Source organism: Panthera onca, chromosome B2, assembly GCF_046562875.1.
Source record: "Panthera onca isolate mPanOnc1 chromosome B2, mPanOnc1 haplotype 2, whole genome shotgun sequence".
Lineage (NCBI taxonomy): Eukaryota > Metazoa > Chordata > Mammalia > Carnivora > Felidae > Panthera > Panthera onca.
The window spans coordinates 27,906,045-27,932,793 of record NC_138343.1 but is presented as its reverse complement, the minus strand read 5'-3'; the positions used below and the strand labels follow the sequence as shown (position 1 = coordinate 27,932,793).

Here is a 26,749-nt window from a genome sequence, read left to right as displayed (position 1 = left end):
TCCAACATTTATTATCTCTTGTCCTCTTAATGATAGCCATTGTAACAAATGTGAAGTGATATCTCATTTTGGTTTTAATTAGTATTTCTCAGATGCGTGATGATGTTGAGCACCTTTGGACAAAGACTTTAAATCTACTTCTTAAATATGTGTAATCAGCTAAGGAAAGTCACAGGCAAAGAACAAGAGAAACCAGGAAAACAATGTCTCAACAAGAATATAAAGAAATAGAAATCATCAAAGGAATTAAATAGAACTTATAGGACTGAAAAGTACAGTTACTGAAATGAAAAACTTACTAGAGTGGTATAAAAGCAGATTTGACAGGCAAAAGTGTCAATGAATTTGAAGATAGGTCAAATGAAATTATCTAGCTTGAGGAGCAAAAAGAAAATAATGAAGAAAAATGAAAATAGCTTAAGGACACAAAAAATACCAACATACACAAAATGGGAGTTCCAGAAGTTGATAGATACAGAGGCAGAAAGAATATTTGAAGAAAGAATGGTTGAAAACTTACCAATTTCATAAAATACATGAAAATTCTGAGAAATTTGAAAGCATCAAATTGATTAAAGATAGCTGCACTGAGAGCCATTACAGTTAATCAAAAGCCTAACATAAAGAGAGGATCTTGAAAGTGGTAAGAGAACTGACTCATTATGTACAAGAGATAATTAATCAGATTAGCAGCTGATTCTTCAGTACAAATCATGAAGACCAGAATGCAGCAAGAGGCCATATTTAATGTGCTAGAAGGAAAAAAAAAAAAAAAAGGAGTTCAGCCAAGAATTCTATATTCAGCAAAACTATGCTTTATGAGGAGGAGACCTGGGGAAGATGGTGGCGTAGGAGGACGCTGGGCTCACCGCGTCCGGCCGATCACTTAGATTCCACCTACATCTGCCATAATAACCCAGAAAACCGCCAGAAGACTAGCAGAACGGAGCCTCTGGAGCCAAGCGCAGATGAGAGACACGGAAGAGGGTAGGAAGGGCAGAGAGGCAGTGCGCCTTACACGGACCGGCGGGAGGGAGCTGGGGTGGAGGGGCAGCCCGCCGGCAAAGCAGAGTCCCCAAGTCTGGCTTGCAAAAGTGGAGGTGCCAGATGGAGTGTGTTCTGACAGCAAGTGAGACTTAACATCTGGAAGGTTATAAACTAACAACTCTGCTCAGAGAACGGGAGGGCTGGAAGACAACGGGAGGGAGAATTGTTGAGCCCCTAACAACAGAGCTCAGCTTGGCAGGGAACAAAGGCGCTTGCCAGCACCATCTCCCTCACCCACTCCCCAGCCAAAATCCCAAAGGGAACCAGTTCCTGCCAGGGAACGTGCTTGCACCACGCAAACACCCAACCTGTGTTTCTGCAGATCCATCCCTCTGGCGGGTCTGACTCCCTCCTGGTGCCACAGGGCCCCTCCCGAAGCCAAACTCCAAAGGAAAAGTGAGCTGAGCCTGCCCCTCCCGCCCCTGTGCACCTTGCCAATCCACCCCAGCTAATATGCCAGATCCCCAACACCACAAGCCTGGCAGTGTGCAAGTAGCCCAGACAGGCCACGCCACCCCACAGGGAATCCTGCCCCTAGGAGAGGGAAAGAGAAGGCACACACCAGTCTGACTGTGGCCCCAGGGGTGTGCTGGGGGCAGACATCAGGTCTGACTGTGGTCCTGCCCACCAACGCAAGTTATTCAAGACAGCACAGGGGAAGTGCCCCACAGTTCCACACCACTCCAGGGACTATCCAAAATGACAAAATGGAAGAATTCCTCTCAAAAAAACCTCCAGGAAATAACGACAGCTAACGAACTGATCAAAAACGATTTAAACAATATAACAGAAAGTGAATTTAGAATAATAGTCATAAAATTAATCACTGGGCTTGAAAAGAGTATAGAGGACAGCACAGAATCTATTGCTACAGAGATCAAGGGACTAAGAAACAGCCAGGAGGAGCTAAAAAAATGCTATTAATGAGCTGCAAAATAAATTGGGGACAACCATGGCTTGGATTGAAGAGGCAGAGGAGAGAATAGGTGAACTAGAAGATAAAAGTATGGAAAAAGAAGAAGCTGAGAAAAAGACAAATCCAGGAGTATGAGGGGAAAATTAGAGAACTAAGTGATGCACTAAAGAGAAATAATATACGCATAATTGGTATTCCAGAGGAGAAAGAGAGAGGGAAAGGTACTGAAGGTGTATTTGAAGAAATAATAGCTGAGAACTTCCTGGATGTGGGGAAGGAAAAAGGCATTGAAATCCAAGAGGCACAGAGAACTCCCTTCAGACATAACTTGAATCGATCTTCTGCACGACTGGCAAAATACAAGGATAAAGAGAAAATTCTGAAAGAAACTAGGGATAAACGTGCCCTCACATATAAAGGGAGACCTATAAGACTCATGACTGATCTCTCCTTTGAAACTTGGCAGGCCAGAAAGGCTTGGCACGATATCTTCAGTGTGCTAAACAGAAAAAATATGCAGCCGAGAATCCTTTATCCAGCAAGTCTGTCATTTAGAATAGAAGGAGAGATAAAGGTCTTCCCAAACAAACAAAAACTGAAGGAATTTGTCACCACGAAACCAGCCCTACAAGAGATCCTAAGGGGGATCGTGTGAGACAAAGTACCAGAGACATCACTACAAGCATAAAACATACAGACATCACAATGACTCTAAACCCGTATCTTTCTATAATAACACTGAATGTAAATGGATTAAATGTGCCAACCAAAAGACATGGGGTATCAGAATGGATAAAAAAACAAGACCCATCTATTTGCTGTCTACAAGAGACTCATTTTAGATCTGAGGACACCTTTAGATTGAGAGTGAGGGGATGGAGAACTATTTATCATGCTACTGGAAGCCAAAAGAAAGCTGGAGTAGCCATACTTATATCAGACAAACTAGACTTTAAATTAAAGGCTGTAACAAGAGATGAAGAAGGGCATTATATAATAATCACAGGGTCTATCCATCAGGAAGAGCTAACAATTATAAATGTCTATGCGCCGAATACGGGAGCCCCCAGATATATAAAACAATTACTCATAAACATAAGCAACCTTATTGATAAGAATGTGGTCATTGCAGGGGACTTTAACACCCCACTTACAGAAATGGATAGATCATCTAGACACACAGTCAATAAAGAAACAAGGGCCCTGAATGATACATTGGATCAGATGGACTTGACAGATATATTTAGAACTCTGCATCCCAAAGCAACAGAATATACTTTCTTCTCGAGTGCACATGGAACATTCTCCAAGATAGATCACATACTGGGTCACAAAACAGCCCTTCATAAGTTTACAAGAATTGAAATCATACCATGCATACTTTCAGACCACAATGCTATGAAGCTTGAAATCAACCACAGGAAAAAGTCTGGAAAACCTCCAAAAGCATGGAGGTTAAAGAACACCCTACTAACGAATGAGTGGGTCAACCAGGCAATTAGAGAAGAAATTTAAAAATATATGGAAACAAACAAAAATGAAAATACAACAATCCAAATGCTTTGGGATGCAGCAAAGGCAGTCCTGAGAGGAAAATACATTGCAATCCAGGCCTATCTGAAGGAACAACGAAAATCCCAAATACAAAATCTAACAGCACACCTAAAGGAAATAGAAGCAGAACAGCAAAGACAGCCTAAACACAGCAGAAGAAGAGAAATAATAAAGATCAGAGCAGAAATAAACAATATAGAATCTAAAAAAAACTGTAGAGCAGATCAATGAAACCAAGAGTTGGTTTTTTGAAAAAATAAACAAAATTGATAAACCTCTAGCCAGGCTTCTCAAAAAGAAGAGGGAGATGACCCAAATAGACAAAATAATGAATGAAAATGGAATTTTTACAACCAATCCCTCAGAGATACAAACAATTATCAGGCAATACTATGAAAAATTATATGCCAACAAACTGGACAACCTGGAAGAAATGGACAAATTTCTAAACACCCACACTCTTCCAAAACTCAATCAGGAAGAAATAGAAAGCTTGAACACACCCATAACCAGTGAAGAAATTGCATCAGTCATCAAAAATCTCCCAAAAAATAAGAGTCCAGGACCAGATGGCTTCCCAGGAGAATTCTACCAGATGTTTAAAGCAGAGATAATACCTATCCTTCTCTAGCTATTCCAAAAAACAGAAAGGGAAGGACAACTTCCAGACTCATTCTATGAAGCCAGTATTCTTTGATTCCTAAACCAGACAGAGACCCAGTAAAAAAAGAGAACTACAGGCCAATATCCCTGATGAATATGGATGCAAAAATTCTCAAGAAGATACTAGCAAACCGAATTCAACAGCATATAAAATGAATTATTCACCATGATCAAGTGGGATTCATTCCTGGGATGCAGGGCTGGTTCAACATTTGCAAATCAATCAACGTGGTACATCACATTAACAAAAAAAAAAGAGAAGAACCATATGATCCTGTCAATCGATGCAGAAAAGGCCTTTGACAAAATTCAGCAACGTTTCTTAATAAAAACCCTCGAGAAAGTCTGGATAGAAGGAACATACTTAAACATCATAAAAGCCATTTATGAAAAGCCCACAGCTAACATCATCCTCAAGGGGTAAAAACTGAGAGCTTTTTCCCTGAGGTCAGAAATATGACAGGGATGTCCACTCTCCCGCTGTTGTTTAACATAGTGTTGGAAGTTCTAGCATCAGTTATCAGACAACAAAAGGAAATCAAAGGCATCAAAATTGGCAAAGATGAAGTTAAGCTTACACTTTTTGCAGATGACATGATATTATACATGGAAAATCCGATAGACTCCACCAAAAGTCTGCTAGAACTGATACATGAATTCAGCAAAGTTGCAGGATACAAAATCAATGTACAGAAACCAGTTGCATTCTTATACACTAACAATGAAGCCACAGAAAGACAAATAAAGAAACTGATCCCATTCACAATTGCACCAAGAAGCATAAAATACCTAGGAATAAACCTAACCAAAGATGTAAAAGATCTGTATGCTGAAAACTATAGAAAGCTTATGAAGATAATTGAAGAGGACATAAAGAAATGGAAAGACATTCCCTGCTCATGGATTGGAAGAATAAATATTGTCAAAATGTCAATACTACCCAAAGCTATCTACACATTCAATCCAATCCCAATCAAAATTGCACCAGCATTCTTCTCGAAACTAGAACAAGCCATCCTAAAATTCATATGGAACCACAAAAGGCCCCGAATAGCCAAAGTAATTTTGAAGAAGAAGACCAAAGCAGGAGGCATCACAATCCCAGACTTTAGCCTCTACTACAAAGCTGTCATCATCAAGACAGCATGGTATTGGCACAAAAACAGACACATAGACCAATGGAATAGAATAGAAACCCCAGAACTAGACCCACAAACGTATGGCCAACTCATCTGTGACAAAGCAGGAAAGAACATCCAATGGAAAAAAGACAGTCTCTTTAACAAATGGTGCTGGGAGAACTGGACAGCAACATGCAGAAGGTTGAAACTAGACCACTTTCTCACACCATTCACAAAAATAAACTCAAAATGGATAAAGGACCTGAATGTGAGGCAGGAAACCATCAAAACCCTAGAGGAGAAAGCAGGAAAAGACCTCTCTGACCTCAGCCGCAGCAATTTCTTACTTGACACATCCCCAAAGGCAAGGGAATTAAAAGCAAAAATGAACTACTGGGACCTTATGAAGATAAAAAGCTTCTGCACAGCAAAGAAAACAACCAACAAAACTAAAAGGCAACCAACAGAATGGGAAAAGATATTTTCAAATGACATATTGCACAAAGGGCTAGTATCCAAAATCTATAAAGAGCTCACCAAACTCCACACCCGAAAATCAAATAACCCAGTGGAGAAATGGGCAGAAGACATGAATAGACACTTCTCTAAAGAAGACATCTGGATGGCCAACAGGCACATGAAAAGATGCTCAACATCGCTCCTCATCAGGGAAATACAAATCAAAACCATACTCAGATACCACCTCACGCCAGTCAGAGTGGCCAAAATGAACAAATCAGGAGACTATAGATGCTGGAGAGGATGTGGAGAAACAGGAACCCTTTTGCACTGTTGGTGGGAATGCAAATTGGTGCAGCCGCTCTGGAAAACAGTGTGGGGGTTCCGCAAAAAATTAAAAATAGACCTACCCTATGACCCAGCAATAGCACTGCTAGTAATTTACCCAAGGGCTACAGGAGTCCTGATGCATAGGGGCACTTGTACCCCAATGTTTATAGCAGCACTCTCAATAATAGCCAAATTATGGAAAAAGCCTAAATGTCCACCAACTGATGAATGGATAAAGAAATTGTGGTTTATATACACAATGGAGTACTACGTGGCAATGAGAAAGAATGAAATATGGCCCTTTGTAGCAACGTGGATGGAACTGGAGAGTGTGATGCCAAGTGAAATAAGCCATACAGAGAAAGACAGATACCATATGGTTTCACTCTTATGTGGATCCTGAGAAACTTAACAGAAACCCATGGGAGAGGGGAAGGAAAAAAAAAGAGGTTAGAGTGGGACATAGCCAAACCATAAGAGACTCTTAAAAACTGAGAACAAGCTGAGGGTTGATGGGGGTGGGAGGGAGGGGAGGGTGGGTGATGGGTATTGAGGAGGGCACCTTTTGGGATGAGCACTGGGTATTGTATGGAAACCAATTTGACAATAAATTTCATATATTGAAAAAAAAACTATGCTTTATGAAAGAAGGAGAAATCAAACCATCCCAAGGTAAACAAAAGTGAGAGAGATCATTTCTGGTATACAGGAAATGCTAAAGGAAATCCTTCAGGTGGAAATGCAAGGACACTACACAACAGCTTGAAGCCAAAGGAAGAAAAAAAAATTGGCAAAAATAACTGCATAGGGAAATATACAAGCCAGTATTATTGCATTTTTGGGTTTTAACTCCTATTTTTTTCTCCTATATGATTTAAAAGACAAATGTATGAAACTATTATTATGTATATATTTTAATGGGCACACAATGTGTAAGATGCAATCTGTGACAATAGCAGTGTGAAAGAACAGGGACAAAGCTGTATAGAAGCAGTTTTGTGTGCTCTTGAGAGAAGGTTAATAGTAATTGAAACTATGTTGTTTTAAGATGTTAATTGTAATCCCCAAGGTAACTACTAAGAAAATGATTTAAAAATGTAGTTTTGTAAATAAAATTTAATAAGCAAGACAAAATTAAAACACTATACAAGTAAATGGAGCTATTTTTTTTTAAGTGTGAAAAGTCACAGTGAGCCTACTTTGTCATCTCCTAATTTGCCATGCAGGTTTAGAGATCATTTAAATGAAATTACATATGCAAACATATATGAAAGTATTTTTCTTAATCGTAAAGCATTATAAAGTATTTGTTAAAATATTGTTAAAATTAAAATTAATTAAAATAAAAGTTAATTAAAAAATTAAAATTGTTAAAAGAGATCTATTTCTAGACAAAAAAATGTTTAGTAAAATTAAATAAAAGCCATGAAAAAAAATTACCAAAAAGGAAATAAGAAAGGACTCAAAGTAATGCACTACAAAAATTAATTAAATATAAAAAAGGCAGTAAGGGAGTAACTGAAGGACAAAAAATTATGACATACAGAAAACAAATAGCAAAATGGAAGAAGCGAAAGATAGGTCAGTGAACCTTGTTCTCCTTATCATTAAGAAAGGGACACAATGCTGAATGGGCCTCTCTGAATTTTATAGACAACATAAATGACATTTGAGCATGCTGCTCTGTAAACCTGAGTGGAGCTCATCATAAGAAAAGATTCTGTGTGACTCTAGCTTCTATGCAAGCTGTCCTCATTCTTAAGCCTATAAGCCTGTAAATGCAATGTTACTCTGTGACAGACAGGGATGCTGAAGGAAGCCCTGGAAAGCAATAGGAGGATCACAGAGCAAATGCCTAAGGTCTTAGAGTATGTCCTCTTCTGGATAAAGTTATTTTCTATTTGAAAAGCAGCAACTGACTACTGGTTCTTTGTGGACACCAAACACTTAACCATTAGAGACCAAATGACAATGTGATAGACCCAAGATGTCCATTGTAAACTAGGTATTATACTACTAATTGAATCATAAAGTTGAGCTGCACATTATACATTCAATTATTAAATGAATTGGTATGTATGAGACTGGATCTAAGCAGGTCCAAAAGGCACTGGTAAGAGGTATACATGGATAGATATACAGATACCCATGATACTTTCACCTAGTGCCTCACCATCTCTCCTGCAGGCTTCAGTAGGAGTTCCCCATATAAAATTAATGAAATGGGAAAAAAGCAGAGGCCTGGTTAATGACTGCATCATGTAAAAAAAAAAAAAAAAGTACACATTTCAGCATGCAACAGGGTCTTGGCATGAAATAGATACTCTGTAAATAGTATGTGTTTATAAGTGGGTAAGCAGAGTTAAGGGAAAAAAGGACTAGTTAGCAACCCCTAACAACCATGAGAAACTGATAACATTCTAGGCTTGAAAAGGGAAGGGAAGGGATGGCTATGTGAGTCTGAAGAGACTTGAAGCTGACAGAGAAGTCAGCCCCCCAAAAATACGTGGATTTGGAAGAATCCACTGCCATGCTGTAACCCTGGAGAGAGAAGATTCAGAGAATAAATGCCTTGACCTCTTTCATCTTACAAACCCAAATTCTCTTCTGATGCCTGTAATAAGGAGTTTGAGGGATTTAGGGCTAATCTAGAAAAAAGATATGACCATGAGGGGGTGTAACACTCAACAAGCTTTATTGGGTGGCTCATGGGCAGGTTGCATGACAGGGAAAGTCCCTTACAGCAGGAATCTGTCCAAAGGCTCAATGAGAAGGGGTTGCCATCCAGGAGAGGAAAGTAAAGGATATCTGGGGAGAGGGAGCTCACATTTCCAGAGGATATTGCTCAGGAGCTTGATGGGGAGTATCTGGGTTAAAGAGCTCTGAAAGGCCCTAGCAGCATGGTGGTCTTTAAAGCACAGGGCTCTATCTTATCAATGGTCAACAGATGTGGGGTGAGGTTTCCTCAGTGATTCAAAGCAGGGAGACCATAAATAGATACAAATGTGCTTGTTTGGGTAATTTAAAAACAACTGGATTTACAAAAATTGGAATTTGACACCTGTGGGCTTTTGAGCTAATGGAACTCAGCCTGCAGTGAAGAAATAAACAACCTAGGAACAAATACACAGAGGCCATCTTTTACTATTTAGATAATAGCTTCAAATTGGTCAAGTTTAATTGAAAGCTGGAGAGCCAGGAAGCCTATTTAATGCATTTTTAGAGGTCTGGCCCCTTGAATATGGAATAAAGTAGACAGAAGATCTGGAGAGGTAAAGAACAGATAGCAGAGGTGTTCAGGATCAGCACAACACCAGCCAGAAGCAGTAATAGCAACTATATCATAATCCTACTCCAGTGGTTGTGAAAATATGTTGCAAATTTAACTGGTTCAAATTTTGAGTGATACCTCTGGTTTTCTATTTACTCAAGGTACAGATTTATGTATAGTGGATTGACTGGGTGGTGAGAAATGTGCAAAGAACAAGGTGATAATATTAGGACAAGTAGGTATGGGGAAGAGATATGGGACACTCTTCTCAGATATTTGTGTCTTAAACTGCTTCTATCTTTTTAGTTTATCACTGTAGTATAAGACTTTCTCCTCAAATACTGAAGTGGAAGAAGAGATTCATGGAGGATTTCACACTGACAATTCAATGCACACATCACTTCCACTCTCATTTCATTGACCTGAACTAGTCACATGTTCCTGCCTGTGAGTGGGAAACTATAATCCAGGGGAACTGATTATCAGTGAGCCCAATAAAGCTCTTCTACATGCTCACATAAACTATTTTAGTTCAGCACTATGATGATAATTTCTCAAAAACGGTTGTGAAGTATTTAAAAGTATGGGTTCCAGAACCATATTATATGAATTTAACTCAAATTTTGTTACTTTCTAGTTCTGTGCCTTGAGTAAGTTACGTATTGTCTTTGAGATTCAGTTATTTCACTAATAAAACTGGGCTAATAAAACTTACCTCATAAAATTGATGTGAGGATTATGTCAATGAACATATTCAGAGTACTTAGCACAACACCAACTACCTAGTAAATTTTCAATACCTGTTCATATTATTTATGAACTGATTTTTATGAGTGGACACTTTTTGGAAGATGATGGAGAGTTGAAATAGAATTTGCAAATTTATTGTCATTTGAATAAGTACTATTTTATTTTTATATACTTAGTGAAAAATTTTGTAAGTGGTATCATTCCAATATATTTAATCATGCAGGGTTTATTCCTGTGTTTTAGTCTGATGCATTCACCACAATTACAGGCATACCTCAACCACATTGCTGGTTTAGTTCCAGACCATCACAACAAAAAGCCAATATCAGAATAAAACAAGTCAGATATTTTTTTTTTGTTTCCCAGTGCATATAAAAGCTATGTTTACACTGTACTGTAGTCTACTAAGTGTGAAATAGCCTGATGTCTAAAAAACAATGTAAATACCTTATTAAAAATACTTCATTGCTAAAAAATGCTATCATCTGAGATTTCAAGAAAGTCATAATCAATTCTCTTTCTTTCTTTTTTTCCCTTCCTTCCTTCCTTCCTTCCTTCTTTCCTTCCTTCCTTCCTTCCCAGGGAAGACTGCCTTAAGCAAAGTAACAACTATGATGTACCTGTTCAGTATAAGAAGCAATGACACTGGACAGATTTGAGGGCCTTTGTTTCTCAAAGAATTCCAGAAAGACTGGTCTTCATACTTCTCATTAATTTAAAATAAATTAGCTTAAAATTCACTGATTTGTCTTCAAGATGATGTTTTCATTGGGATTTACATCTCCCATCCCTCTGAAGACTCTATTATTGAAAGACATTTGTGTTCTGGGTGTCTGAATAAGATACTTTTCAAAGGGGCTGAACTTTATTCCTTATCGTCATATAAAACAGAAATAACCTCCATGTGTTAATTATCTCAAGATCCTTAGGTATAACGTTTCATTTGAAGGATTTTACAGGGATATTTACACATGGTGAATGTTCCAGTGGCTCTTCTTGCCTAACTCTAGGGCTTTATAGTTCCTTTTGGTTATGCATGTTACTAAATTTACAAAATATTTTATCTGTTGCAAAATCCCAAGATCATTCTCACCCAGAGGATATCTTTAGATCAGTAAACATTTGAATATGACTACTGCTAAGCAAAACTTCAAAAGAAAATAATTTGTTGTATTTGCCTTTTTAAAATTTTTGGTCTAGATCCAACTGAGGAAATTTATGTGTAGCTTGCATGTTGGTTCTGTGTGCGTGTATCCTGGAAGTTTGAGGACATGCACCATTCCTTAATGCTGTATTTATTCAGAATTTAAGGAAACTTGCACCACTAAAGAAAATTGCAAGGTCAAAGAATTTTCATTACATAACATTGTAAATATAAATAAAATCCACAAAAAGATGTGGGTAGTGCAGCTAAAACATAAAAAATAGAGGAAAATAAGTAACTGCCAAATATTTGCATCAAATTAAGACACATAGCAGTATTTAGAAAATTTACGAGATAGAAAAAACAAGTCCAATTTTCTTGCGAAGATTCTGGAAAAATTATTTGAAGGTAAAACAAGATTATCAGAGAAAAGAAAAGAGATACACATGCAGGAGATACCAAGAGGAGCCCATGGTCATCACTGAGACTACTAGACATGAGCAGAAGCATTTCAAAAGGTCTAATCTTAGAGATTTTTTTGACTACATTTAGAAATCTGAGCTCAGTTATTATCTGACCAGTTTATAAATCTGAAAATAGCAATATTTTGATTTTTCTCTAAACATCAAGCTTTATTACTGTAGCTTAATTTCAAAGATCCTTTGCAGTTGGGTGAAACAAAACAAAACAAAAAGCTATAGATTTTTTAGCTGATTTAATGAACACTCTTCATACTCCTCAGATGCTGGTTTTGCACTAATTTTCACAGTGCTGTTAATGAAGACAGACAAGTTTGAGAGATTCTGCCTTGTATTCCAGCACAGGCTGACCTGAACCACTCTGGGAAATGACTCATTTGTTTTTTCTTTTCAAACATTAAATTATGTTGTGAATCCTGCCTATGTCTAATGCCTCTACCAACTTTTTGTATGTGCATTCATAAATTGGTTGTTAAAAATATATGACCTGAACGTTTAGATGCTTTTTGTGACATTAAAGAATTCTACAACTTTGAGTTGTTTCTAGTTGTACCTCTCCATATGAGCAAAGTGTTGCACAGTACCTATTTTGTGAAAGGGAGAAGTATTTTTATTCTGACAATGTGAATTGACCAAAAATGTGTTGGTTAGGCTCAGTGTGGGAAGGGGAAAGTTTTCATGTGGAGACATATCTAATTTTAAAACATTCATTAGGAAGTTTTGTGAACTTTTCCTGGACTGCCAAAATTGTTAATAATATTGTTAATTCATATTAACTCATCCAACAACTTACTTTCTTCCTTTCCATTTGTTCTGTCCCTTCTTCCCTCCCTGACTTCACACATTGGTTATTTGTGCCAGGTACTTTCTGACAGGCTCTGGGAAGACACAAAGTGGAAAAACTGTCCTTGACCTTAAAGTGCAATGGGAATAGAGAAATATGCATCCTAACACAACACAGGCTATGGTAGAATCTTCACAGGATGCTTTTGGAGCTAGGTAGGAGAGGAGAGCAACTACATCGTATGGCAAAAGTTCAGGAAACTTTTCATGTGTTTGTTGGTTATCTGTATGACTTCTTTGGAAGTCTTTGGAAGACTTCTTTGGGAAAATGTCTATTCATGTCTTCTTCCCATTTTTATTTGGATTATTCATTTTGGAGTGTTGAGGTTTATAAGTTCTTTATATATTTTTGATACTAACCCTTTATCAGATATGTCATTTGCAAATATCTTCTCCCATTCTGTAGGTTGATTTTTACTTTTGTTGACTGCTTCCTTTGCTGTGAAGAAGCTTTTCATCTGATGAAGTCCCAGTTTATTTTTGCTTTTGTTTCTCTTGCCTTAGGATCAACAACACAAGAAACAACAGGTGTTGGTGAGAATTTGGAGAAAAGGGACCTCTCTTGCACTGTTGGTGGGAATGCAAACTGGTATAGCCACTCTTGAAAACAGTATCTGTGTTTCTCAAAAAGTTAAAAATTGAACTACCCTATAATCCAGCAATTGCACTACTAGATATTTATACAAAGGATACAAAAATACTAATTCAAATGGAAACATGCACCCAGATGTTTATAGCAGTATTATGTACAATAGTCAAAATATGGAAACAGCCTGTGTCCATTGAGTGATGAAAGGATAAAGAAGATGTGGTATATATGCATATATACAATGGAGTATATTCAGCAATAAAAGGGAATGAAATCTTCCCATTTGCAATGGCATGGATGGAGCTAGAGAATATAATGCCAAGTGAAATAAATCAGTTAGAGAAAGACAAATACCACAGTATTTCACTTATATGTGGAATTTAAGAAATAAAACAAATGAGCAAAAGGAAAAAAAGAGAGAGGCAAAACAAGAAACATACTCTTAACTATAGAGAACAAATTGGTGGTTACCCGAGGGGAGGTGTGTGGGGATGGGTTATATAGGTGATGGGGATTAAGGAATGCATTTAGTGTGATGAGCAGTGGGTGTTGTATGGAAGTATTGAATCACTATATTGTACACGTGAAAACCAATATTACACAGTATGTTAACTAACTGGAATTTAAATAAAAACTTTTTAAAAAGGTTCAGGAAAACTTCATGGAGAGAGTGGCATGTAAGTTGCATTTTAAATGTCATAGTGGTTTTGTGAACAAGGGTAAGAAAGAACACCTCTGGCCAAGAGAAGAGCCTGGAGTATGAAACAGGAGGCTGAAGAAGACAAGAGGTTACAACTAATGAAGAGCTGGTTGGGCTACTTTGCCTGTGGACACTTGACTGAATAAGCATTCATCTACTATTGCTTGGGACTTGGGGTTCAATTGTTAGGTGGTGGCACATGCTACTTAGATAACAGAACTATTTCCAGAGTCTTCTCTCTGTCTCGTACCATCACTGCCCTATTTCCATAAGAATTTCTGGGGCAGAAACAACAGTATCTTTCTGTTGCAGGGATCTTTTACCCAGGCTCCTTGGTTATCACACTGGGATTAGATCTGCTGGTTTTACTGCAGTAGTTAAGTAAATATGAAAGTGAGGAAATTAAAGCAATATGATTTATAACAACAAATTGGAATGACTTTGATCTTTTCCTTATACAGACTTAGAATATGATCTGTGAGATTCTATACACTTTTATGCACCCTTTTGGTCAGTATTCATTCCTTGATTAGTTCATGATATACATAGCATAATATATATTAATATAATATAAATATATAAATATATTATAATATATACTATAAATATATTACATAATATATAATATAAATATAAATCAATATAATAATAAATTAATATTAAAATAATGTATATGATACAATATACATATATTAATATAAATATGTATATTATATAATATAAATATATAATATATTAATATAATTAAGTAATATATACATTTTATATCATATGACTAATTATATATATAAAGAAGCTACTTTGGGATCCTTTAGCATAGTTTCCCAAACTACCACAATAATTATGAAGGCTGGAAATTCCCTGGAAATTCTGATTAATGAATCAGAGTCTGTCTGAAAGAAGGCCATGGATACTTCTTAAGTAATAAGTGCGCCAGGCATTTATGTTCAGGCTAATTTGGGAAACAGAGCACTTAATATATTACTGGATATTAGGTAGTAAACAAATATTTCCATCTGTACCATACAAGGTAAGCATAACAATGATGGTGAGGATGATGATGATGATAATGATGATGATGATGTACATTTTATGAATTAGTGAAAGATGAAAGAGAATCACTTGCCTAAAAGCACATCATTAGCATAGAATGATCTAGCTTTGAATCCAAAGCTTCTGTGTTCCATTACATTATAGATTGAATTACAGATATTAAAATGATAAGACCTGATTATGATATATGCTAGGACTTGAGAATTAACTTTTCTCTTAAAAAATGCTTATTTATTTATTTTGATAGAGAGAGACAGGAAGAGGGAGGTGCAGAGAGAGAATCCCAAGCGGGTCTGTGCTAACAGCACAGAACCCAACGCAGGGCTCCATCTCAAGAAGCATGAGATCATACACTGAGCCAAAATCAAGAGTTGGTGCTTAGCTGACTGAGCCACCCAGGCACCCCAGGAATTAACTTTCTTTTATTGGATTTCAATTTTTTTTTAGGTTGCACAACTTCAGATGTGCATAGTTTTAAGGTAGTGACTGAAAAAATTTGAGAGCAAATCAAGCTAAGTAAACTGAATCTGGTGGAATTTGACTTTATGAATTCAGAGATAGCTGATTCAGTTAAAATAGTTTTCAATCCAAAGAAGGGTATATGTTGTTTAAAAATATAAAAAAAAAATATAAGTTACATAAATGTGTTTGTCTTTTTTCAAAATAAAGCAAACCAAACATAAATGAATAAAATAAATCAATACACAAAAGTATACTAGAGAATTATTTATGTCAATCAAATTAGTTCCTGTTTGTAGATCTAATATTTATGAAGTAATGCTAAATAGCTTTTTTAGCCCACCTTAATGTGTGATAATCTTATTAGAACTAGATTGAAATTTACCTCTGAATTGCTTACTAGAAAACTATTTGCTTAGCAGATTGGTAACATAAAAAGTTTTAAGGAAAAAATACATTTTCCCCCAACTATACAAATATAATTAATTACAAATTACTCAGCACAGACCTTGTAGAATCTGTACACAGTAACTGAATGCTAATATACTCAATTTTATTAAAATAATGTTTATAGTAAAAAAGTAATTTTTTAACATTCCACATTACATTCTATGATACATTCACTTTAATTCACTGTTTCTCTTTGATTAGTTTAACATATAACAATTTTACTAAGCTCTATGACAAAAGATTTCTTCCTATTTATACACAATGTTTCAGTCATATATGAAGCAGCATTGGATTTTCTAGATTAATTAAATAAAAAGGTAATTATAATATTAATAGTGGTAGCTATGAAATTATGTATTTAAATAAAATGCATTTATTTGTTCAATAACAATTACCTACTAAGGTCTTTGCTAAGTCATTGGAATACAGAGATGCACAAGTCACTGATTTTGCCTTTTAGGAGCTTGGCCTCTTATGGGAGAGGCAGACAAGTTGCCCACAGTCACTATACAGTGTGGCAACCTCCATTAGGGATATGCACAGGGTGCTCCCAGATAACTACCTCAGGTTGGAAGGGCTGGGAAAAGCTTTCCATAGAAAGATGTTTTAAAGACATGTGATATGACCCAGGTAGAAAGTTTGAACCCAAGGGAGAAGGTAAAAGGCTGGGATGGTGGGAAAGACTGAAGTTCAAGATTTGGCATGGCAGCCTATCCCCCTACCACATGACATGTTTTACTCCAATTTCTCTTCATAGTCATTATTGTTGATGTGTAACCCAACTTTCATTTTCCCTTGTGGAAACTTCTGTTTACATTATGGTAGCATATTGGTTTCATAATACTTGGAAATCTCTAGGATTGTTTAAACATCATTGTTCTGGATTCTAATATTGATAAAGCACAATGATATATTCTAATTAATTGCTCTTGGGAGTTACTACTACTAATGGAACTCTCCATTTATTGAAAATCTCTCAAAGTCAGAACTCCAATTTTTAGTGTTTGTTCTCCCAATGTTTTGTATGCTTTAAATATAGAATACCTTTGGTTACTTTGGACTATTTTCTGTGACAGTTTAACTCTGTGAGAAATGAATTTTGGACCACTGATAATATTCCTTGGCAAAGTAGTCATAAGAATTAAATTCTAGTTGAATAGTTCTACTGAAAATCAGTTCAATTTTGAAAAATATGACCTAGTTTCATCGATTTCTAGGAAAATTGGTGCAAGGTATCCCATGTAGAGTGGTAGTTTGTTGTGGATCTGCCTTTTACAAGTGGAGTTAAGTGAAAGCTCCTTTCTCTTGTCATCCTTACAATCTTTAGATGCAAAGGTGGGCTTTACATTCATGAACATATGTTGAATCATAGATTAAGCCCCTCAACTAACTTTTTTTTTCAGTGCCCCTGACCCCCAAACCATGCAGGAAATCCCTTTGTAAGCAAATTCCCATTCTCAGCCTCCTGGCTGTTTAGTCTATACCGGGTTAAGCATGGGCTTACTTATTCCTTTGATTGGCAAGCCTAGTACTAGTAAAAACAAATGTATGGAGCAATTCTCACCAGAAGTTCCCTGCCCTCCATCCTCCTGATCTGCAAACTCTTGCAGCTTTATTTGGACTGAAACTTGACAAGAGCTTCACTAGACAGGAAACATACCCCTCCTCTTGAAAATGCCACTGACAGGAGAACATAGTTTCTCACATATGCAGTTTCCATGCTGTAGGGACCAGAGCTATCCCACAGCTTGGGAATTTTGACTACTGTCACAAAAAGAAATATCTTAAACTATTTATTTTTACTGAAGGTGAAGTTAATTGTTCGATTAAAAACTTCAGTTCCAATGGCACATGGACTTGGTGAGTAAGATGGGCAGAAACATTAAGCAACTTATGACACTCATGACGTACAAGAAAGAAAATAAGAAAAAGATGTGAAGATTATGAAAATTAAGAAAAAAGGTGAATTTCACATCTAAAAAAGCACAAGAGATGAAAGAAAAAAATAGATAAATTAAACTTCATCAAAATCAAAATTTTGTGCTTGCAAAGGACACCAGGATGAAAGGGAACAGACAATCCACAAAATGGGACAAAATATTTGCAAACAATATATGTGATAAGAGACATATATCTAAAATGTATAAAGATATCCTACAGTTCAATGTTAAAAAGATAACCCAATTAAAAATGTCTGAATAGACAGTTCTTCAAGAATGATACAAAAATATCCAATAAGTACACGAAAAAGTAATGATGTTCAATATCATAATAAATTATCACAATAATAAGGGTGAACAATTCTCCTCTTAGGTAGGTAGATACATAAGAGATTTGAAAACAGGCCCACACAAACACTTGGTACATGAGTGCTCATAGTAACTTTTTTCATAATGGCTAAAGAGTGGAAACAACCCAAATGTCCATCAACTGATGAATAGATAAATAAAATGTGATATATTCATACACTAAAATATTCAGCCATAAGAAAGGGATAAAGTACTAAAATATGCTACAACACTGTTCTACCTTAAATATATATGCTAAGTGAAAGAAGTCAGCCACAATGGTTCCTGGGTGGCTCAGTCAGTTAAGCATCTGACTTTGGCTCAGCTCATGATCTCATGGTTCCTGAGTTTGAGCCCTGCGTCAGGCTTTGTGCTGACAGCTAACAGCCGAAAGCCTGGAGCCTACTTTGGATTCTGTGTCTCCCTCTCTCTCTGCCCTCCCCTGCTCATGTTCTGTCTCTCTTTCTCTCTCAAAATAAACATTTTAAAAAATATTTTAAAAAAGAAGAAAGAAGTCAGTCACAAAAGGTCACATACTGGGTGACTCCAGCTATAAGAACCATCCAGAATAGAAATCCATAAAATTAGAAAGTAGGTGAGTGATTTTCAGAGGATTAGGGGAGGGGGAAATGAGGAGTGACTACTAATGCATATGGGGTTTCTTTTGGAATGATAAAAATGTTCTTAATTAGGTGATGGTTGCACAACTTTGTGAATATTCTTAAAACCACTGAAATTGTAAACTTTATAAGGATAACTTATACTCTGTGAATTATATTTCAATTAAAAAAACCTAAGGGGGGGGTGTGCCAACATAGTGGAGAAGTAGGGGGATCCATACTTCCCACGTCTCTCAAACAAAGAAGTGATGAAGCCAAAGAACTTTGAACCCCAAGAGTCTGGGAGGAAAAGAGACTGAATCTACCAGGAAGAAAACTGGACTTGAGAAACCATAGGTGGGTGATAGCGAACTGTGGGAGATAAAACAGGCTGAGTAGGCACGGAGGGGAGGGATACCCTTTTGCTAAGAGACAAAAGGAAGAGAAAGAGTGGCTGGGGAAGTGTAGGACTGTATCTGGACTAGAGAAAAACCTCAGACTGGGACTGAGAGGGATCTTATCTCTCTAACTGCAGGGCTTTCTTTGGACTGGGGCCGGTTCCCTGTTTGCGCACCTGAGGAGGAGGAAAGCCAACCCTGGGTTCCATGGTAGATCAGGGGCGCAGTTCGCAGTAGGAGTAAGTGGTCCCCTCCCTGGAAGGTGAGGTCAGTGGTGTAGTCCGCAGCAGGAAAAGGAGGTCCTACCTGAAGTGTGGTGGCACAGACAAAGCCAGCCGGGACGATATATCCAGCCACACAGAGAGGTGCTTCCCCAGTTCCAGAGTACACAGAGCAGGTCTTTCAATCCTAGCCAAGCGCCAGGCCAGGAGAGTTGGTGAGGTGAGAAGGACAACCCTGTCTTCACCTGTGGCATAGTGAAGATGACTTGAATGGAGTCTACCAGGTTGTGGAGAAGAGACTGGGGGATTGCCATTTCCTCCTCCCTCCCCACCACCAAGGCAGGGCCTCAGGGATCAGTCCCAGGGCCCATAGTGGATGTGGGATCAGTCTACAACAAACCACTCCCCTCCGTGTGGGGTAACTGCATTTTTGCTGGAGCCAGATAGATGCTGTGCAACCAGACAGCTCCTTCACTCAGACCAGTGATGCTGCATAGTCTGGATTAATTCCAGGACAATTCTTGTTATTTAGATATATTCTCCCTTCCTATCTCTTCCCTCCTCTAGTCTGGTTACTCTGATTGTTGGTTTCTTTAAGCAGACATATTTAATCCATTCCCTTGATACATATTCTATATCTCCTTCTGTATTTTACTCTCTCTCTCTCTCTCTCTCTCTCTGGAATAATCAAGCCATATAGTGTCTCTATCTGGGTAACTTTATCTCCCCTGCTCCCCTTTCTTTTTTTTTTTTTTTCCTTTCTCTTTCTCTGGATTAAGCCATTTAGTCTCTATGCCTGGTCAATGTTTATTTTCTCTTTGCCCCCACCCCTGTCATTTCTCTCTGTATGTGCTCTTCCATCAGCACTGCCTCCACCCTGTTCTTTACCTGTAGGTGGTATTTCTGTTTTTTTTTTCTTTTTTGTTTTGTTTTGTCTTTTTTTGTTGTTGTTGTTTTGTTTTGCTTTTGGGCTATGTGTGTGTGTGTGTGTGTGTGTGTGTTTATTTGTTTTATTGTATGTGTGTTTGCACACCTTGTGGAGTGTCCATAACATCACTACAGGTAGAGAAATAAAATGACCAAAGTCACAACAACAGAGAGCAAGTAACACTCTCCAAAAAACACCTGAAGGGCCAAGCCCTGGACAGTGTATGACTCCTGTGTAATGAATCAGTGCTCACAGGTGCAGAGCACATAACAAGATTTTAAAACTCATAAGAGACAGAAAACTATTCAAAATGGTGAAACGGAAGAATTCCCCCCAAAAGACATTCCAGGAAGAAGTGACAGATAAATAATTGATCAAACCAGATATAAGCAATAAACTGAACAAGAATTTATAAAAACAGTCATAAGATTAATTGCTGGGCTTGAAAAAGGCACAGAAGACAGCAGAGAATCTATTACTGCAGAGATAAAGGAACTAAAAAATAGTCATGAAAAATTTTTTAAAAAAAGCTATAAAAAAGGTGCAAAATAAAATGGAGGTGGCCACAGCACAGATTGAAGAGGCAGAGGGGAGAAGAGGTGAATTAGATGACAAAATTATGGAAAAAGAGGAAGCTGAGAAAAAGAGAGATAAAAAAAATATAGGATCAAGAGCCAAGAATTAGAGAACTAAGTGATGCAATCAAATGGAACAATATCCGTATCATAGGAATTCCAGAAGAGGAGGGAGAGAAAGGGGCAAAAGGTGTACTTGAACAAATCATAGCTGAGAACTTTCCCGATCTGAGGAAAGAAACAGGCACTGAAATCCAAGAGACACAGAGAACTCCCTTTAGATGTAACTTGAATGGATTTTCTGCATGAAATATCAGTGTAAAACTGGAAAAATACAAAGATAAAAAGAGAATTCTGAAATCAGCTAGGGATAAATGGTCCTTAACACACAAAGGTAGAAGCATAAGGGTAGTAGCAGACCTATCTGCTGAAACTTGGCAGGCCAGAAAGGAATGGCAGGAAATCTTCAATGTGATGAAAGGGAAAAAAATGCAGCCAAGAATCCTTTATCCAGCAAGCCTGTCATTCAGAATAGAAGGAGAGAAAAAGGTTTTCCCAAACAAACAAGAATGAAGGAATTCATCACCACTAAACTAGCCCTACAAGAGATCCTAAAGAGGATTCTGTGAGTGAAATGTTGCAAGGATCACAAAGTACCAGAGACGTCATTACAAGCATGAAACCTAGAGATAACACAATGACTCTAAACCCATATCTTTCAATAGTAACACTGAATGTAATTGGACTAAATGCACCAACCAAAAGACATATGGATTAATGGAATGGATTAAAAAAACAAGACCCATCTATTCGCTGCCTACAAGAGACTCATTTCAGACCTGAGGACACTTTCAGATTCAAAGTGAGGGTATGGAGTACTATCTATCATGCCGACACTTTCAGATTGAAAGTGAGGGTATGGAGTACTATCTATCATGCCACTGGAAGTCAAAAGAAACCTGGAATAGCCATACTTATATCAGATAAACTAGAGTTTAAGTTAAAGGCATACACAAATATTTAAAACAATTAATCACAAACATATGCAATCTTATTGATAAGAATGTGGTAATTGCAGGGGACTTTAACACTCCACTTACAGAAATGGATATATCACCTAGACACAGATAAAGAAACAGTGGCCCTGAAAGATGCATTGGATCAGATGGACTTGACAGATATATATAGAACTCTGCATCCTAAAGCAACAGAATATACTTTCTTCTCAAGTGCACATGGAACAATTCTCCAAGATCACATACTGGGTCATGAAACAGCCCTCAATAAATGTAAAAGAATTGAGATCATACCATGCACCCTTTCAGATCACAATGCTATGAAATTTGAAATCAACTACAGGAAAACGTCTGGAAAACCTCCAAAATCCTGGAGGTTACAGAACATCCTACTAAAGAATGAATGGGTCAACCAGGAAATTAGAGAAGAAATTAGAGAAGAAGAAGATATATGGAAATAAATGAAAATGAAAATACAACAATCCAAACCCTTTGGGATGCAGCAAAGGCAATCCTAAGAGGAAAATACATTGCAATCCAGGCCTATCTCAAGAAACAAGAAAAATCCCAAATATGAAATCTAGCAGCACGCCTAATGGAACCAAAAACAGAACAGCAAGGACACTCCAAACCCAGCAGAAGAAGAGAAATAATAAAGATCAAAGCAGAGGGGTGCCTGAGTGGCTCAGTCGGTTAAGCGTCTGACTTTAGCTCAGGTTATGATCTCATGGTTTCTGAGTTAGAGCCCCACGTCAGACTCTGGGCTGACAGCTCAGAGCCTGGAGCCTGCTTCAGATTCTATGTCTCCCTCTGTCTGCCCCTCTGCTGCTTGCACTCTGTCTCTTGCATTGTCTCAAAAATGAATAAACATTAAAAAAAAAAGGTTCAGAGCAGAAATAAACATTATTGAATCCAAAATAACAGTAGAACAGAACAATGAAACCAAGAGTTGGTTTTTTGAAAAAATAAACAAAATTGATAAACCTCTAGCCAGGCTTCTCAAAAAGAAAAGAGAGAGGACCCAAATAGATAAAATCACAAATGAAAATGGAATTATTACAACCAATCCCTCAGAAATACAAGCAATTATCAGGGAATACTATGAAAAATTATATGCCAACAAACTGGACAACCTGGAAGAAATGGACAAATTCCTAAGCACCCACACATTTCCAAAACTCAAACAGGAAGAAAGAGAAAATTTGAAAAGACCCATGACTAGTGACGAAATTGAATCAGTCATCAAAAATCTCCCAACAAATAAGAGTCCTGGACCGGATGGCTTCCTGGGGGAATTCTACCAGACATTTAAAGCAGAGTTAATACCTATCCTTCTCAAGCTGCTCCAAAAAATTGAAAGGGAAGGAAAACTTCCAAACTCATTCTATGACACCAGCAATCTTTGATTCCCAAACCAGAGAGAGACCTAGCATAAAAAAAGAACTACAGGCCAATATCCCTGATGAATCTGGATGCAAAAATTCTCATTAAGATAGTAGCAAATCGAATTCAACAGCATATAAAAAGAATTATTCACCAGGATCAAGTGGGATTCATTCCTGGGATGCAGGGCTGGTTCAACATTCGCAAATCAATCAATGTGATATATCATATTAATAAAAGAAAAGAAAAGAACCATATGATCCTGTCAATCAATGCAGAAAAAGCATTTGACAAAATTCAACATCTTTTCTTAATTAAAACCCTCAAGAAAGTTGGGATGGAAGTAACATACTTAAACATCATAACAGCCATTTATGAAAAGCCCACGGCTAATATCATCCTCAATGGGGAAAAACTGAGAGCTTTCCCCGAGATCAAGAACACGACAGGGATGTCCACTCTCACCGCTGTTGTTTAACATAGTGTTGAAAGTGCTAGCATCAACAATCAGACAACAAAAGGAAATCAAATGCATCAAAATTGGCAAAGATGAAGTCAAGCTTTCACTTTTTGCAGATGACATGATACTACACATGGAAAACCCAACAGACCCACCAAAAGTCTGCTAGACCTGATACATGAATTTAGCAGAGTTGCAGGATACAAAATTAATGTACAGAAATCAGTTTCATTCTTATACACTAATAATGAAGCAACAGAAAGGCAAATAAAGAAACTGATCCCATTCACAATTGCACCAAGAAGCATAAAATACCTAGGAATAAACCTAACCAAAGATCTAAAAGATCTGTATGCTGAAAAGTATAGAAAGCTTGTGAAGGAAATTGAAGAAGATATAAAGAAATGGAAAAACATTCTGTGCTCATGGATTGGAAGAATGAATATTGTTAAAATGTCAATACTACCCAAAGCAATCTACATTCAATGCAATTTCAATCAAAATTGCACCGGCATTCTTCTCGAAGCTAGAACAAGCAATCCTAAAATTTGTATGGAACCACAAAAGACCCTGAATAACCAAAGTAATATTGAAAAAGAAAACCAAAGCAGCAGACATCACAATCCCAGACCTGAGTCTCTACTACAAAGCTGTAATCATTAAGACAGTATGGTATTTGCACAAAAACAGACACATAGGCCAATGGAATAGAATAGAGTCCCCAGAATTGGGCCCACAAATGTATGGCCAACTAATCTTTGACAAAGCAGGAAAGAACATCCAATGGAAAAATGGATGAAGGACCTGAATGTGAGACAGGAAACCATCAAAACCCTAGAGGAGAAAGCAGGAAAAAACCTCTCTGACCCCTGCCGCAGCAATTTCTTACTCGACACATCTCCAAAGGCAAGGGAATGAAAAGCAAAAATGAACTATTGGGACATCATGAAGATAAAAAGCTTCTGCACTGCAAAGGAGACAATCAACAAAACTAAAAGGCAACCAACGGAATGGGAAAAAATATTTGCAAATGACATCTCAGACAAAGGGCTAGTATCTAAAATCTATAAAGAACTCACCAAACTCCACACCTGAAAAACAAATAATCCAGTAAAGAAATGGGCAGAAGACATGAATAGACACTTTTCCAAAGAAGACATCCAGGTGGCCAACAGACACATGAAAAGGTGCTCAATGTCACTCATCATCAGGAAAATACAAATCAAAACTACAATGAGATATCACCTCACACAGGTCAGAGAAGCTAAAATGAACAAATCAGGAGACTATAGATGCTGGCGAGGATGTGGAGAAACAGGAACCCTCTTGCACTGCTGGTGGGAATGCAAACTGATGCAGTTGCTCTGGAAAACAGGGTGGAGGTCCCTCAAAAAATTAAAAATAGAACTACCCTATGACCCAGCAATAGCACTGCTAGGAATCTACCCAAAGGAGAAAGAAGTGCTGATGCATAGGGGCACTTGTACCGCAATGTTTATTGCAGCACTTTCAACAATAGCCAAATTATTGAAAGAGCCTAAATGTCCATCAACAGACGAATGGATAAAGAAGATGTGGTTTATATATACAATAGAATACCACGTGGCAATGAGAACGAATGAAATCATGCCATTTGCAGCAACGTGGATGGAACTGGAGGGTATTATGTTAGGTGAAATAAATCAATCAGTGAAAGACAGATACCATATGTTTTCACTCATATGTGGATCCTGAGAAAGTTAACAGAAGACCATGGGGGAGGGGAAGGGGAAAAAAAAGTTACAGAGAGGGAGGGAGGCAAACCTTAAGCGTCTCTTAAGGACTGAGAACAAATAAGGGGTAGATGGGGGAGGTGGATAGGGGAAAGTGGGTGATGGGCAGGGAAGAAGGCACTTGTTGGGATGAGTACTGGGTGTTGTATGGAAACCAATTTGACAAAAGATTATATAAAAAATAAATAAAAAACTATATGAAGGGAGTAAAAATTGCAAAATACCCTCTTGAGCCACAGATTCAGAGAAAATATTTGCACAAGACCTATCTGATGAAAAATTGTTACCCAACATATACAAAGAATTCTTAAAACTCAATAATAACAAAAAATCTAACAACTAGATATTTTAAATGACCAAAAGATCAGAATAGACACCTCACCAAATAAGGTATACAGATGGCAAATAAACACATGAAGAAATGTTTAACATCCTATGTCATTAGGGAGTTGAAAATTAAAAGAACAATAAGGGGCACCTCGGTGGTTCAGTAGGTTAAGAGTTTGTCTGTTGGTTTTGGCTCAGGTCATGATCTCACAGTTTGTGGGTGTGAACTCCACGTTGGGGTCCTCACTCTTAGTGTGGAACCTGTTTGGGATTCTCTCTCTCTGCCGCTCTCCTGCTTGTGCATGTGCTGTGTGCTCTTTCTCTCAAAATATGCAAATAAACTTTAAAAAATTACAATAAGATACCACTACATATGTATTAAAATGGCAAAAATCCGAAACACTGACAGCACCAAATGCTGGGAAGATGTAGAGCGTATACATTTTTGTTCACGCTGGCAGGAATATAAAATTATGCAGTAAAGTAAGTAAATGGTAGTTCCAAATATATTACTTACAGGCTGTTATAACAACATAGCACAGACTAGGTAGCTTAAACAACAGAAATTTATTTTCTTTTTTCTTTTTTTTTAATTTTTTAATTTTTTATTTTTTAATATATGAAATTTACTGTCAAATTGGTTTCCATACAACACCCAGTGCTCATCCCAAAAGGTGCCCTCCTCAATACCCATCACCCACCCTGCCCTCCCTCCCACCCCCCATCAACCCTCAGTTTGTTCTCAGTTTTTAACAGTCTCTTATGCTTTGGCTCTCTCCCACTCTGACCTCTTTTTTTTTTTTCCTTCCTCCCCCTCCCCCATGGGTTTCTGTTATGTTTCTCAGGATCCACATAAGAGTGAAACCATATGGTATCTGTCGTTCTCTGTATGGCTTATTTCACTTAGCATCACACTCTACAGTTCCATCCACATTGCTACAAAAGGCCATATTT

The 26,749-nt window shown here is 37.5% G+C and overlaps 1 long non-coding RNA gene across 1 annotated transcript in view; it reads left to right on the top strand.

Annotated features, from left to right (window-relative positions):
* The window catches only part of LOC132666826 (uncharacterized), a 158,923-nt gene extending 148,133 nt beyond the window's left edge, over positions 1–10,790 (top strand). The window contains exon 3 of the long non-coding RNA XR_013555396.1: positions 10,694–10,790. This is a non-coding gene — a long non-coding RNA (uncharacterized LOC132666826). The remainder of the gene's footprint in view (positions 1–10,693) is intronic.
* The last annotated feature ends 15,959 nt before the right edge of the window (positions 10,791–26,749 follow it).